This window comes from Scylla paramamosain, chromosome 33, assembly GCF_035594125.1.
Source record: "Scylla paramamosain isolate STU-SP2022 chromosome 33, ASM3559412v1, whole genome shotgun sequence".
In the NCBI taxonomy this organism is placed as follows: domain Eukaryota; kingdom Metazoa; phylum Arthropoda; class Malacostraca; order Decapoda; family Portunidae; genus Scylla; species Scylla paramamosain.
Genome location: NC_087183.1, coordinates 8,057,368 through 8,070,433, shown reverse-complemented (window position 1 = coordinate 8,070,433; position 13,066 = coordinate 8,057,368). Strand labels below are relative to the sequence as shown.

The window sequence follows — 13,066 nt, the reverse complement described above, 5'->3', positions numbered from 1 at the left end:
ACAAAGCATTTTCTTGTGTAAAAGGTCCTTGTTCTCTATTTTTGTCCTTGGTATATTGTGCTGCAGTTGTGATGTGGTGTCACTACATTTTATTATTAAATTTTGGTGATGCATTACTGTGGATTTGTGTGTGGTATGTCCTAAAGCTTGCATATTGTGGAGGATACATTTTCAGTTGGGTTTTGTTGAGCTTGTGGTCTTCATATGTTATTTTCATCAGTAATATTGTGTGAGCGCTTCATTCAGAGGATTGTTGCTTTCTCTCTCTCTCTCTCTCTCTCTCTCTCTCTCTCTCCTCTCTCTCTCTCTCTCTCTCTCTCTCTCTCTCTCTCTCTCTCTCTCTCTCCTCTCTCTCTCTCTCTCTCTCTCTCTCTCTCTCTCTCTCTCTCTCTCTCTCTCTCTCTCTCTCTCTCTCTCTCTCTCTCTCTCTCTCTCTCACATTAGGGGGTTCATTAGGTTTTGTTTTTATCAAGATGAATACTGTCAGTTGTATATATTCATCTATTTATTATTCTCTATATATAATTTTATAGATAATGGAAATGCCATCCTTTTGCATATTCATGGAGTTTATTTTATGGAGTATTAATTTAATTTGATGTGCAGCCCATCATTTTTTGTTGTATTGTGGTGGACCTCCCTGAACTTCATTTCATTACTGTATCTCACCACACCACACCACACTTCATCACACCATACCATCACACCACAACACCACCACACTGTGCTTCATTTTATACTCCTCAATACTGTATCTCACCACACTATACCACACCATAGCTTATCACACCACACCACACTACACTATACCACTTAGCCCAGTCACTACACCACTGTCTCACCCTTAACATAATACAACACACCACACCACACTACTCTTATCTGGGCAGAGGAAATGAAGTCACTCAATTTGTTTGGAGACGGACAGTTTTTGCTTTGAACCGATTATTCTGAAGATCACTGGAATACTTGTCAACTCCTTTCTTCTGTTTTAACCATATGGCAATAGGAAAAAAGCTATGTATTATTTCTTTAACACTACAATTACTTATTTTTACCAATCTTGTTTCTTTATTTCTTTTTCCCTTTTGTGAATAAGGGGGGGAAGAAATTGGGAGGCTGATTACAGGGTGAGGTGGGACAGGTGGTGGTCGGGTGCTGGAATGACCCCAGGTGAACTGCCGCTCATTTTTATGGGGGAGGGTGTGGGCACTCAGGTAGACCAGGCAGTGGAGGCAGGTGGGGTGACGGCTTCCTTGGTGATAGTGGTGGTGGTGGTGGTGGTGGTGGTGGTGGTGGGTTGGGAAGATCAGAAAAATGAGGTTGTGATGTGTTTTTCAAGTTCCCTGCTTCCCCTTCCTGTATTGTGATATGGTAGTAATGTTTCTGTTACTGGTTCACAATCTTCTATCCAAAATCTTGTAAGCCAGACTATTCAGAATTATTTTTTTTTAGTGGGTGGGGGAAGTGGTAGATTTTTTTTAGTTTTTGGTGTATGTCATAAAATTACTAAGGAATTCTAAAAGGGAAAAACTTAGAAATAGCTAACTGCACTGAGACTATATTGTATATGTGTCTATATATGTCAGGATTTCTATTAAGCTTTTCCCGAGTGTTATACACTGATGTTCATCTTCCTCATTCTATTTATATTCCTTGACCTTCCCTGTTTCCCACTGCAACCTGTTACATTTGCCTCTCCATACTGGCTCTATTTATATCCATCAGCCTTTCCTGTTTCCCTCTCCAGCTTGTTATATTTAGTTGCATTCCTGGCACTGATTCTATTTTTTACCAGCCAGCCTTCGGTGCTATGCGCAGGAGGTGGCTGTGTAGTGGCTGGTGACGTTACTCACTTTATTTATATCTGTTGACCTTTCGTGATGCCCCTCCAGGCTTGTGTAATAATTTTCTCTTCACTCCATTTATATCTGTGTCAGCCTCTTTTATAACATAACCAACTCAGCTCTTCCTGTCTGTCTTTTTGTGTCTGGCTGGCTTTTTGTGTCTGGCTGCCTTTTTTTGTAAATTCATACACATAATTTATGGTACTTTCCTTAATTTCCAGCAATTTCTTAGTAGGTTTGCCCTTTGTATTAATTCCTAGCATCTCACACACCTCTTAACACTTGTCCTGTCATCCTCAGATTCTTTCATTATATCTAGTCCTAATTCTAAGCTATCTTACTCCCCAAGTGATCATTTCCCAGCATCACCAGCCCTTTGTTTTCACTGATAACATTGTGTCCTGGTATCTTGTCCTTTGTATTAGCTCTTAGCATCTCAGACACCTCTTACCACTCGTCATGTCATCCTCAGATTCTTTCATTACATTTTGCCTTGACTCACGGTTATCTTGCTACTATGGTGAGCACTTAATTTCCCAGCATTGCCATCATCGCCAGCTCTTTATTCTCATATCCATCACACCTCAGCGAATCTCCCAGCATGCTCAGCCTCTTTGTTACACTCTTCAGCACACTCCACCTCCCCCATTCACATCTCCTGTCACCTCCAGTTCCACCTTACGCTTCCCACTAAGCCCCTTCACTCCTCCAGGGCACTCACTCCCCCCCCCCCACCTCCCAGGTTCTAGGTATCACGCTTTCAGGTTTCCGTCAGGGCCGCCGTCTCATGCCTTGCTCGTTTCCCTCCTTATCATCTCCTGGGATATACATCTTCCAGCTGTCTGATTACGCTGAGAGAGAGAGAGAGAGAGAGAGGAGAGAGAGAGAGAGAGAGAGAGAGAGAGAGCTGGGTCACTCTCTCTAATCTCACTGCTGTGGTCCAGACGGCTGTTTATTCAAGTAATTCCTTGGACTGGCGCCGGGAAGATTGATAGACGAGGCGAAGGGGGGAACAAGAGGAGGAGGAGGAGAGGGAGGAGGGAGGGAAGTTTGCGTCAAGGAAGGAATGAAAATGGGAGGGGGAGGAAGGGGATATGGGGAAAGGGGAAAGAAAAGGAAAAAAATAGTGAGGGGAGAAATAACCTTGGGGAGGGAAAGTAATTATTGATGAGAGAGAGAGAGAGAGAGAGAGAGAGAGAGAGAGAGAGGAGAGAGAGAGAGAGAGAGAGAGAGAGAGAGAGAGGGGGGGGGTTGGGGGAGGGGGGGAGATACTGAATGACTCATCGGCGTAGAGAAGGGAGAATGAGTCACAAAGGTAGCGAGCGCGTAATGACTGAGTCACTACGAGAGAGAGAGAGAGAGAGAGAGAGAGAGAGAGAGAGAGAGAGAGAGAGAGAGAGAGAGAGAGAGAGAGAGAGAGAGAGATGGGGGGGGTTGGGAGAGGGGGGAGATACTGAATGACTCATCGGCGTAGAGAAGGGAGAATGAGTCACAAAGGTAGCGAGCGCGTAATGACTGAGTCACTACGAGAGAGAGAGAGAGAGAGAGAGAGAGAGAGAGAGAGAGAGAGAGAGAGAGAGAGAGAGAGAGAGAGAGAGAGAGAGAGAGAGAGAGAGAGAGAATGAATCACAGCGTAGGGTGGGAGAGTGGGAAGGTGGAATAGGGAGAGGAAGGAAGAGTACTGCAGGTTTAATGGAAAAAAAAAGTATTTGTGCATAAAAGTATTTCGGTTTTGAGATATAAAGTACGTGCGTGCGTGCGTGCGTGCGTGCGTGCATTTCCGGGTATCTTCACACCTTTTCACCAATTAATTAAAAAAAAAATCATTTACACGTATCCAGGTGATCCCTTGACACACACACACACACACACACACACACACACACACACACACACACACAGAGCAAGAGGTCATTCACCGGAAGTCCTGACGTCATAGCTAGTCTGAAAGGTCACTCGCCAGGTCACAGGTCACACCGGGTCGCACAAGGTCACGGGGAAGGTCAAAGAGAGGACCTGGCTGAAGGGAATGGCCAGGATTTACTGCTTCGCTCTACTTTTTCCTTTACTTTCTCCTTTAAGTCATTTGTCCTTTTTTTCTCTCCTTTTTTCCCTCTTTTCTTTTCCCCTTTATTGCTTTGGAAATGGGCGGCGGCGGTGGTGGTGGTGGTAGTGGTGGAGGACAATGTGTGTGTGTGTGTGTGTGTGTGTGTGTGTGTAGTTGAGGACGGCAGGAAAATTAGTGGAGTGGTCATGTGATAATAAAAACTCAATATTGTGTTGTTTGTCGTGTGTGTGTGTGTGTGTGTGTCCTGTGTGTGTGTGTGTGTGTGTGTGTGTGTGTGTGTGTTGCTTCGTGTTGTCGATGCGTTGTGCTGTGTTGCCTCTTGTTGCTTTTTTTTATTTTTTTTATTTATTTTTTATTTTTCATTTTATTTTTTTTGGTATTGTATGTTGTGCTGTGTTTCTCAGTGCCTGTGTTGCTTCTTGTGAATTGTGTTGTTGTTCTTGCTGTTGTGAACTTTGCTGTTATAATTGTTTTGATTGCTGCTGTGAAATCTGTTTTTCGTACATATTGCTGTGTTCTGTGTGTGTTTGATGTGTTGCTTGATTTTGCTGTGAATTCTGCTGTTTTTTTACGTCCTTTGTCATGCTGTGCTTCCTGTTATTACTGTGAATCAGTCTGTGTATGGTTCATTATCGTGCGCTACTGTGCTGTTATCATGAGTCAGCTGTGTTGGGGATGCCTTTTGCTGCGTTATCTAGCTGTTATCATGGTATGTGCAGTGACGTGCGGACTTATTGCTGTATATTTTATGCGTTAATTTACTGTTTTGCTGTTACTGTGTTGTGCTGTGATGGGGTGCCTGTTGCTGTTAGTCGTGCTGTGATAGGGTGCCTGATTCTATTAGTTGTGCTGTGATGGGGTGCTTCACTTCGTCATTTACAACTTCACTTTGCGGTTACTATGTGCTGTGCTGTGATAGAGTCCCTGTTGCTGTTGTGCTGTGATACAAGTACTTATTGCTGTTACCTTGACTTGTGCTGTGGTAGAAATGCCTATTACTGTTATTTGTGCTGTGACGGGTTGATAGTTGCTGGTACCTTGAGTTGTACTGTGTTAAAAGCGCCTATTGCTGTTACCGTGACTCGTGCAGTAGCGAGAGTGGCTTTGTTGGTGTCACGGAGGTACTACAGTAGCGGTGCGTGCGTGGGAGGAATCCCCGCTGACTCACGGGGACACACTTGGCTCAGGTATACTGGTGCTGAAACACGTGGGTGGGTTTAGTGCACCTTTAACTGCGGAAGGGCGGGGGTGGTAGCGGGGGGCGTCCCTGTGTGTGTATGTGTGTGTGTGTGTATTGAGAAACCTCTCTTGACTCGCCTGAAAGGGGTGGAGGGCGAGGGGGAGTGGATAGCTGCAGTGTAGATCAGTTTTCCTTTCCTGGACCTTTTTCCCTCAGAATATTTTTCCCACAGGACCTTTTCCCTCAGATTTTTTTTTCCTCAGAACTTTTTTCCCTCCTGGATATTCCCACCATGGACCTTTTCCCTCCCCTTCGGACATTTCCCCGTAGATTTTCCCTCGCCGGACATTATTCCTTCATGATTTATTTTCCCCTTGAATTTCACCTGCTGCTCCCCCCCCTCCCCCGTTCCCCCTCCCCCCATGGATCTTGCCCCTTCAGGATCTTTCCACCTTCTACACATTCCACATTCCTTCCCTCCTGGTCAGCTCATGCATTAAGCTCACCAAACATGAACCATTAAATCTTTCACTATAATGGTAATTTACAACACTATTAGCTCTGTACAGAATGTTTACAAGCATCTAGACAGAATAAGGTGATTAATGGAGTAGATATCCAGTTTATCTCCAGTATAATTGTCGAGCTTCCATGTCGCACGGTTATCTTGCGTCCCTGATTACTTAAGACACTTATGGGTGCAAAGGTAGAGTTTTATACACTGTACATGATACTAATACATGTGTCTACAATTTATCGGTCATATGTCTAGGTGTACCTGTAGAACAAAAGGAATGGGAATGGTGTGTGATTGATCCTTTAAATGTACGGGTTCTCTTTCTGAACCTGAATAGTCTGGTGGAAGTTTAATGTATATTTTGAAAGGCACACTGACATTAAATGAATAATCGCGTTCAGGATATCTTTTAATGCCGTTATTTGCACTTTTCAATTTAAAATTATATATGGTTGCAAAAATGTTACTTTATTTTACCTTCATTTGCAGTGAAAGATTTTTAGAAATGCGTTAGATAACAAGGGGTGACGTAAGCAGAATCCTCAGGGTCAGTAGTCAAGATAGGACAAGAAATAATATGTTCAAGCTTAATAAGAAGAAATACTTAAAAAAAAAAAGATATATGAAAGAATTGGCTCTCAAATAATGGTAGATGAATGGAACAAACTTAATAATCAAGTTTTAGTGCTGAGTCATTAGGGCCTTAAAGTCAGATAAATTCCTGGGTAAAGATGATTCGTGCAAATAGGTAGGTGTGTTTGACGCAAGGACCGCCACGTGTGGGCCTGGTAGCTTCCTTTTTGTAATGATCTTAAAGTAGTCAGGTTGTTAATATATTCTGGTGCCGTCATTTCTATTTCCGCGTATTATAATTGTCTGTGGTTGCGAAAAAGTGAACATTTTAGTGTTATTTGCAGTCAGGCGATCTCAACCCTCTGAATTCGGTAGCATTTTCATAGGAGGAAAGAATTGTTTATAAGGAAAATGTCAAGTAGTATGTCAAAGGGGAAATATGAATTGTAACTGTTGTGAAAAATGTTAAGGAATGCCGCTGAGAAAAATGAAAAAAAAAAAAAAATTAGAGAAAAATGGCGAGGAATGTGTGAAACGGGGGAAAAAAAAGGTAAGAAAAAATATTATAGAGTTACTTCATGAGGAGAGCAATACTATATAAGGGCAGCTCTGGACAAGCCCTCCGTGGCGAGGCGAGCACCCAGGCAGCGGCGTGAGATCGATAGCATGAAGGTGTGACGGGCAGGGCAGGGCTGGCGGGCTGGCTGCTTCTCCCCGCTGCGATAGATCCCTGCCGGCCTGAAGTGCATGTCTCAGATTATCCCCAGACGTAATGAACTTCTCCCGGCGACGAAGTGGGTGTTATTGAAGGGGATCTGATCTGTCTTGATGGGTTTTGATCTTATTTAAGGCGATCTGGACCTCTCTTAATAGTATTGGATTGTTTAGTAGGCTTGAATTTGTGTTATGAAGGTGTTATTGTGGGTGTTACTGAAGGGATTCGATGTGTCTTGATGGGGTTTGATCTTAGCGCTGTCTGAAAATCTCATAATAGGCTTGGCTTGCTTTACTGGGGTTGAATCTGTTTATTGTGTTATGAAGGATGCTTTTGTGGGACACTTGATCGTACTTAAGGCGATCTCAACCTCTCCTTACAGGTTTTACTCGGCTTGAATTTGCTTATGTTTATTGTGTGTTATTTAGGATCTTACGGGGAGTCTGATAAGATCTTGTGGTGAAGCATATGTATTAATTTCCTTGCTTTTATTTGTACCTATATTTAGTGCTTTCCATGTTATTTTCCTTTGCTTTTATCTGCTGCTGTTAAAGTGTGTTTATGGGAGAGCGTACGCCTTTGTTTTGGCGCCGTACGTGTTTGTGTGGTGTTTGTGAGGCTGTGCTCGTGAAATGCGTTAACTTGCTCTCTCAAAACAATCTGGGTGAGGGAAACAGACTTTTTTGGTGTGTGTGTGTGTGTGTGTGTGTGTGTGTGTGTGTGTGTGTGTGTGTGTGTGTGTCTTGGACTATTAAGAAACATCTGCACCTTATACGTACAATGTTTGTGGTCAGTAAAGATATATATCTATCAGTTTCTGTCTGTGCGTGCGTGCATATTTAGATTCTGTCCACGTAGGACGAAATAAAACTTTCTGAGTTGAAATATATCTTTCTGGGTGAAGTTATCTGAGGGAGCAGTGAATCTTCCCGAGATATGGGAAAAAGAAGAAAAAATAAAAACTAAATCCGGAACATGCTTTTTCTCGAGACAAAATACAGCCCTTGGGAACACCATCGATGAGGGAACTTTAAAAACCATCTCTCTCTTGGAGGCGCCAAAACTTCTGCAGGGTAAAAATAGACGTGCTTTGGGGAAATCAGTCTTTTTTTTTTTTTATCGTGAAATGCAACTCAGGAATGGCGTTGATGATTTTAGAGTGAAGCAAGTGATTTTTTGAGGAAGCGTATCTTTCTTATGAGGAGGATATCAACTAGGAAACGCCGTTGGGATTTTTTGAAGGTATGAAAGGAGATAATTTTGAAGTAACATTAGAGTTTTCATCCGAGGGTTAGGTTAGGGTTTGGTAGTTTAGATTAGGTTTGGTTTGTATTAGGTTATATTTAAAGTTGGGTTAGGTTAGGCCAGGTTTAAGTTAGGTTTAGATCAGTTCAGTCCGTCATTGTCCTTGCTGATTCTCTCTTTGCTTGTAGAAACTGATTTGAGAAGGTACAGTTTCCCCAGAAATAATCTAGAAAGTAGTAGCCTAAGTCTTCCTAAGGGGGAGGATAAGAAGTGAATTAGAGAAGAGAACTGTGTTATTCTTGTAAGGGGGAAGTGAACTAGAGAAGATAAGTGTGTCATTCTTGTAAGGGGGAAGTGAACTAGTGAAGGGAAGTGTAAAAATCTTGTAAGAGGGAGCAAAGAAAGTGAACCAGAGAAGGGAAGTGTGAAATTCTTGCAAGGGGAAGAAAAAAGTAAACCAGAGGAACTGTATAATTCTTGTAAGGGGGAGGAAGTGAACCAGGGAAGGGAAGTGCATCATTCTTGTAAAGGGGAGAAGTGAACCGGAGAACCTCGTGGATCTTGAAGGGATAACCTTTTTAAACCCCAACACGTAGCTCGGTGGGCGATGAATGGACCGCTGGGACAGTCCAAGACACTACCTCCTTCCCTCCCTCCCTCCCTCCCCTCACTACCTTCCCTCCCCTTTAGTCCGTGCGGCGTCAGGGAGATTAATGAGGAAGCAGCGGGGAGCGTAAGGGAGCCGAGGGGTGAGGGAGGGAGGGGGAGTGGAGGGGTGAGGGAGGGGAGGGTATAAGGAAAAGGAGGCGAGTTGTATTATTTTTAGAGGGTCAGCGAGGTTGGTGTGAGGATGTGGTTGAAAGAGAGAGGGAGAGTAAGGAGAGAGGGAAAATGAGAGAGGAGGAAAGGAAGAAAGCGAAGAGGGAAGGAGTGAAAAGATGGATGGAATGCAGAGGACGAGAGAGAGAGACAGAGAGAGAGAGAGAGAGAGAGAGAGAGAGAGAGAGAGAGAGAGAGAGAGAGAGAGAGAGAGAGAGAGTCATCAGGTGCTGGAGTTATGCTAATGAGAGGGTAAGGCAGGTGAGCATTGCAGACCCCGACCAGGTGAGCGCTCAGGTAGAGAGAGAGAGAGAGAGAGAGAGAGAGAGAGAGAGAGAGAGAGAGAGAGAGAGAGAGAGAGAGAGAGAGAGAGAGAGAATCGTTGCCGTTCACTTGAAATATGGAGAAGTTTTCGTTTTTATTTATTTACGAGGTTATTCATCCATTCACGGAACTGGAGGGGAGGAAGGAGAGAGGGAGATAAGGAAAGAGAGAGAGAAAGGGAGGGAAGCAATGAAGCAAGGGAGAAAAAGGTGAAGGAAAGGAAAAGAGGAAGAGGGGAAGGAAACTATGACGGAAAGAGAGGAGAGGGAGGGGATAGGAAGGGAGGAAAAGGGACAAGAGAGGTCAGGGAGGAGAAGGGAGGGATCGAGAGAGGGAAGGAAAGAGAAGGAAGGGAGAACAAGACATTTTAACATGCATCCGTTCTTGCCACCCTCCTCTCCCTTCTCACTGTTACGTCCTGAGGCGGAGCGAGGGAGGAGGAGGAGGAGCAGGAGGAGGAGGATTAAGGTAAAAGGGAGGGAGGGAGGAAATAGTGGTGTTGGGAGCTGAAAGTTGGGGTCAAACGAGTACACACACACACACACACACACACACACACACACACACACACACACACACACACACACACACACACACACACACACACACACACACACACACACCGTCATTATCATGTGATTGGGGAGTTAACACGCAAAGCCGAGTTTAGTTAGGCCAAGTTGTGACGTGAAGGGAGGGCGGGGGTTGAAGGGGCGTGTGGAGTGAAGGGGTGACGAAAGGGGAGGGGGCGTGGAGAATGACGTGCCTTCCTCAATTAATAATAAGCCTACAGTATCCTTTGCCAGTGTCACGTATTTCTTGTTACATCTTTCTGGCTTCCTTCCTTCCTTCCTTCCCCTGAACTTTCCTCATTTCCTTTCCTCAGCTCCTCCCTTTCTTAGTTCCTCCCTTTCCTCAGCCCCTTCATTTCCCAGTCCTTTCCTTTCTTCAGCCTCTTCCTTTTCTCTTCCCTTCTCCAGCTTTTCTTTTTATCTCCTTCTCTTCCTCAGTCCCTTCCTTTCCTCAACCCTTTCCTTCACCAGTCCCTTCCTGTAAGATCTCTCACTCTTCGTCTTTAATTCTTCCTTTCTCCTTCCTTCTCCCCACAGCTTTCTCTTCTTACCTCCTTTCTTCATTCATTAGGTGTTTTTCCTCCTAATCTCTTTTATTCCTTTGTCTTCCATCCATCTTCATCCGTCCTCTATTCCTTTTGTCTGTCCTGTCCCCCTTCTGCCTCCACCACCACCCCTCCTCCACCTCTTTCCTTTCTTCACTCCACCCCTTCCTCCTTACCTAAGTTCTCTGGTAGAATAACATTATATTGTGTATTTGTTTAGGAGAGTATTATTCGTGGAAGCGAGGCACTGGGGACGATAACGACACACACACACACACACACACACACACACACACACACACACACACACACACACACACACACACACACACACACACACACACACACACACACACACACACACACACACACACACACACGTGGATGGCCGCGTGAGTGTGTAGGCGTAACTTTTTTAGGGAAGCATAAAGAGGAGAAGGAGGAAGAAGAAGAAGGACAGAAGTAAGGAGGTAAAAAAGGTTGGTATGAAAGGAATACTTCAACAGCAGGTGTTTGTGTGTGTGTGTGTGTATGTTTGGTAGTGGCTGGGTGGACAGTGTTTTATACAGTAGAGAGAGAGAGAGAGAGAGAGAGAGAGAGAGAGAGAGAGAGAGAGAGAGAGAGAGAGAGAGAGAGAGAGAGAGAGAGAGCAGTAAAAAAAGACCATACGTGGGTGACCTAGAGATGGAAAGATAACGTGAAAATAACGAGAAAGAAAAAAAGAAGAAGAAAGAGGAGGAGGAGGAGGAGGAGAAAAAATAGAGACTGAGTGAAGAGGAGAGAGGATAACACACACACACACACCACCACCGCCACCACCATTACCACTCCACCACGGCTCCTGAGGGAGATATAAGAGGAAGTAGAGGAGAGCAGAGGGTACGAGGCTGGAAAGATGAGTGTAGGTGACGGTGGTGGTGGTGGTGGTGGTGGTGGTTGTGCACTGAAGGGGCGACAGGGATGTATGTGAACCTCTATATAGTCGTGCAGTTGATGGTAATGGTGGTGGTAGTAGTAGTAGTAGTGATGGTGGTGGTGGTGGTGGTAGTAGCAACAGTGGTAGAGATAGTGTTAGTTACTCGTAAGTTAGTTGTGATTGTGATGGTGGTGGTTATTTAGACTTCAGCGAGCACAACAGATGAACACGAACTAGATAAAAAAAAAAGGTTCTTGATCATATATCTAAAACATGAACGTATGAGAGAGAGAGAGAGAGAGAGAGAGAGAGAGAGAGAGAGAGAGAGAGAGAGAGAGAGAGAGAGAGAGAGAGAGAGAGAGAATAAATATCTAGGGAAAATAATAGGGTACATATTCAAACAGGTATCGCAGGTGACACAGTATTCCTACCAGGTAATATTATTTTCATACCCATCCTGCTCTTCTCTGCCAAACACGCGCGTATTTTTAGTCAACTTTCGCATGCTGTTGAATTTGTGGATGTTTTCTTTTTTACCCCCGTTTTCTTTTTATCTCCCATTTTCTTTCTTTTTTTTATATATATATATATATATATATATATATATATATATATATATATATATATATATATATATATATATATATATATATATATATATAGTGGTGCTCGTATTTCAGTTCTGTGTTTCGTTTTCGTGTCAATTTTCTCGTATATTTATCCTCTCTCGTTGTTGGTGTTCTATTTTGGTTCAGTGTTTATAATTTGGGATAAGATTTCTCTCTCTCTCTCTCTCTCTCTCTCTCTCTCTCTCTCTCTCTCTCTCTCTCTCTCTCTCTCTCTCTCTCTCTCTCTCTCTCTCTCTCTCTCTCTCTCTCTCTCTCTCTCTCTCTCTCTGCCTGTCCGCCGCCTTTCAGTCCGGTAAAAACAGGTCTTCGCAGTCAATTATTAACACACCGATCCGGACAAGGCCACAGAGGACGGTAGGGACTCGATACATGTAACCGTACCCGTGAGAACTTAACCGGACCACACGTCTCGCCCGGCCGGATCCGATTATAGGGTTGCGCGTCATTCTTTACGGATTACCTTTTGTCCGTTTCGGCTTTTTTTAGCGGCGGTTCACTTCACTTTGCCTGCCTTGCTTTATGTTGGTAGGTTGGCAGGTTCGGATTAGTGAGGTTTCGTTGTTGTTGTTGTTGTTGTTGTTGTTGTTGTTGTTGTTTGGGTTTTGAATCAGTGGGTCTTTTGGGTTGTGTTTGTATGAGAGAGAGAGAGAGAGAGAGAGAGAGAGAGAGAGAGAGAGAGAGAGAGAGAGAGAGAGAGAGAGAGAGAGAGAGAGAGATGGGGATAAAGTACTAGTATTATTTTATCCAAGGGAAGAGAGAGAGAGAGAGAGAGAGAGAGAGAGAGAGAGAGAGAGAGAGAGAGAGAGAGAGAGAGAGAGAGAGAGAGAGAGAGAGAGAGAGCCAGGTGTGGTGTGGGGGCCGCCTGCTTGACTGTGATCAATGCTACACCCACGGAAAACACCCCCACCACAATTCATGCCTGTTTCCCTCCTCCTCCTCCACCTCCTCCTCCTCCTCCTCCTCCTCCTCCTCCTCCTCCTCCTCCTCCTCCTCCTCCTCCTCCTCCTCCTCTGCGTTGCATCTCCGCATCTTTTCCATTTGCTTCTGACTTTCATTACTCCATTCCTGGTTTCCACTTTTTTTCCTTATGATTTTTGTCTGTTGCTCTCTTTGTTT

At 44.2% G+C, this 13,066-nt stretch overlaps 2 protein-coding genes across 5 annotated transcripts in view; one reads left to right on the top strand and one right to left on the bottom strand.

The window, feature by feature from the left end:
• The window catches only part of LOC135089594 (metaxin-2-like), a 47,542-nt gene that overhangs the window by 7,848 nt on the left and 26,628 nt on the right, over positions 1-13,066 (top strand). The window lies entirely within an intron of this gene.
• Positions 1-13,066, bottom strand: part of LOC135089593 (myosin-G heavy chain-like) — a 35,344-nt gene that overhangs the window by 19,660 nt on the left and 2,618 nt on the right. The window contains exon 1 of one of the 3 annotated variants that reach the window (XM_063985375.1): positions 4,882-5,331. The exons of the other annotated variants lie outside the window; for them this stretch is intronic. The gene's annotated coding sequence lies outside the window, so the exon portion shown is untranslated. Of the gene's footprint in view, positions 1-4,881; positions 5,332-13,066 lie in introns of those variants that run through there. 3 annotated transcript variants of the gene reach the window in all.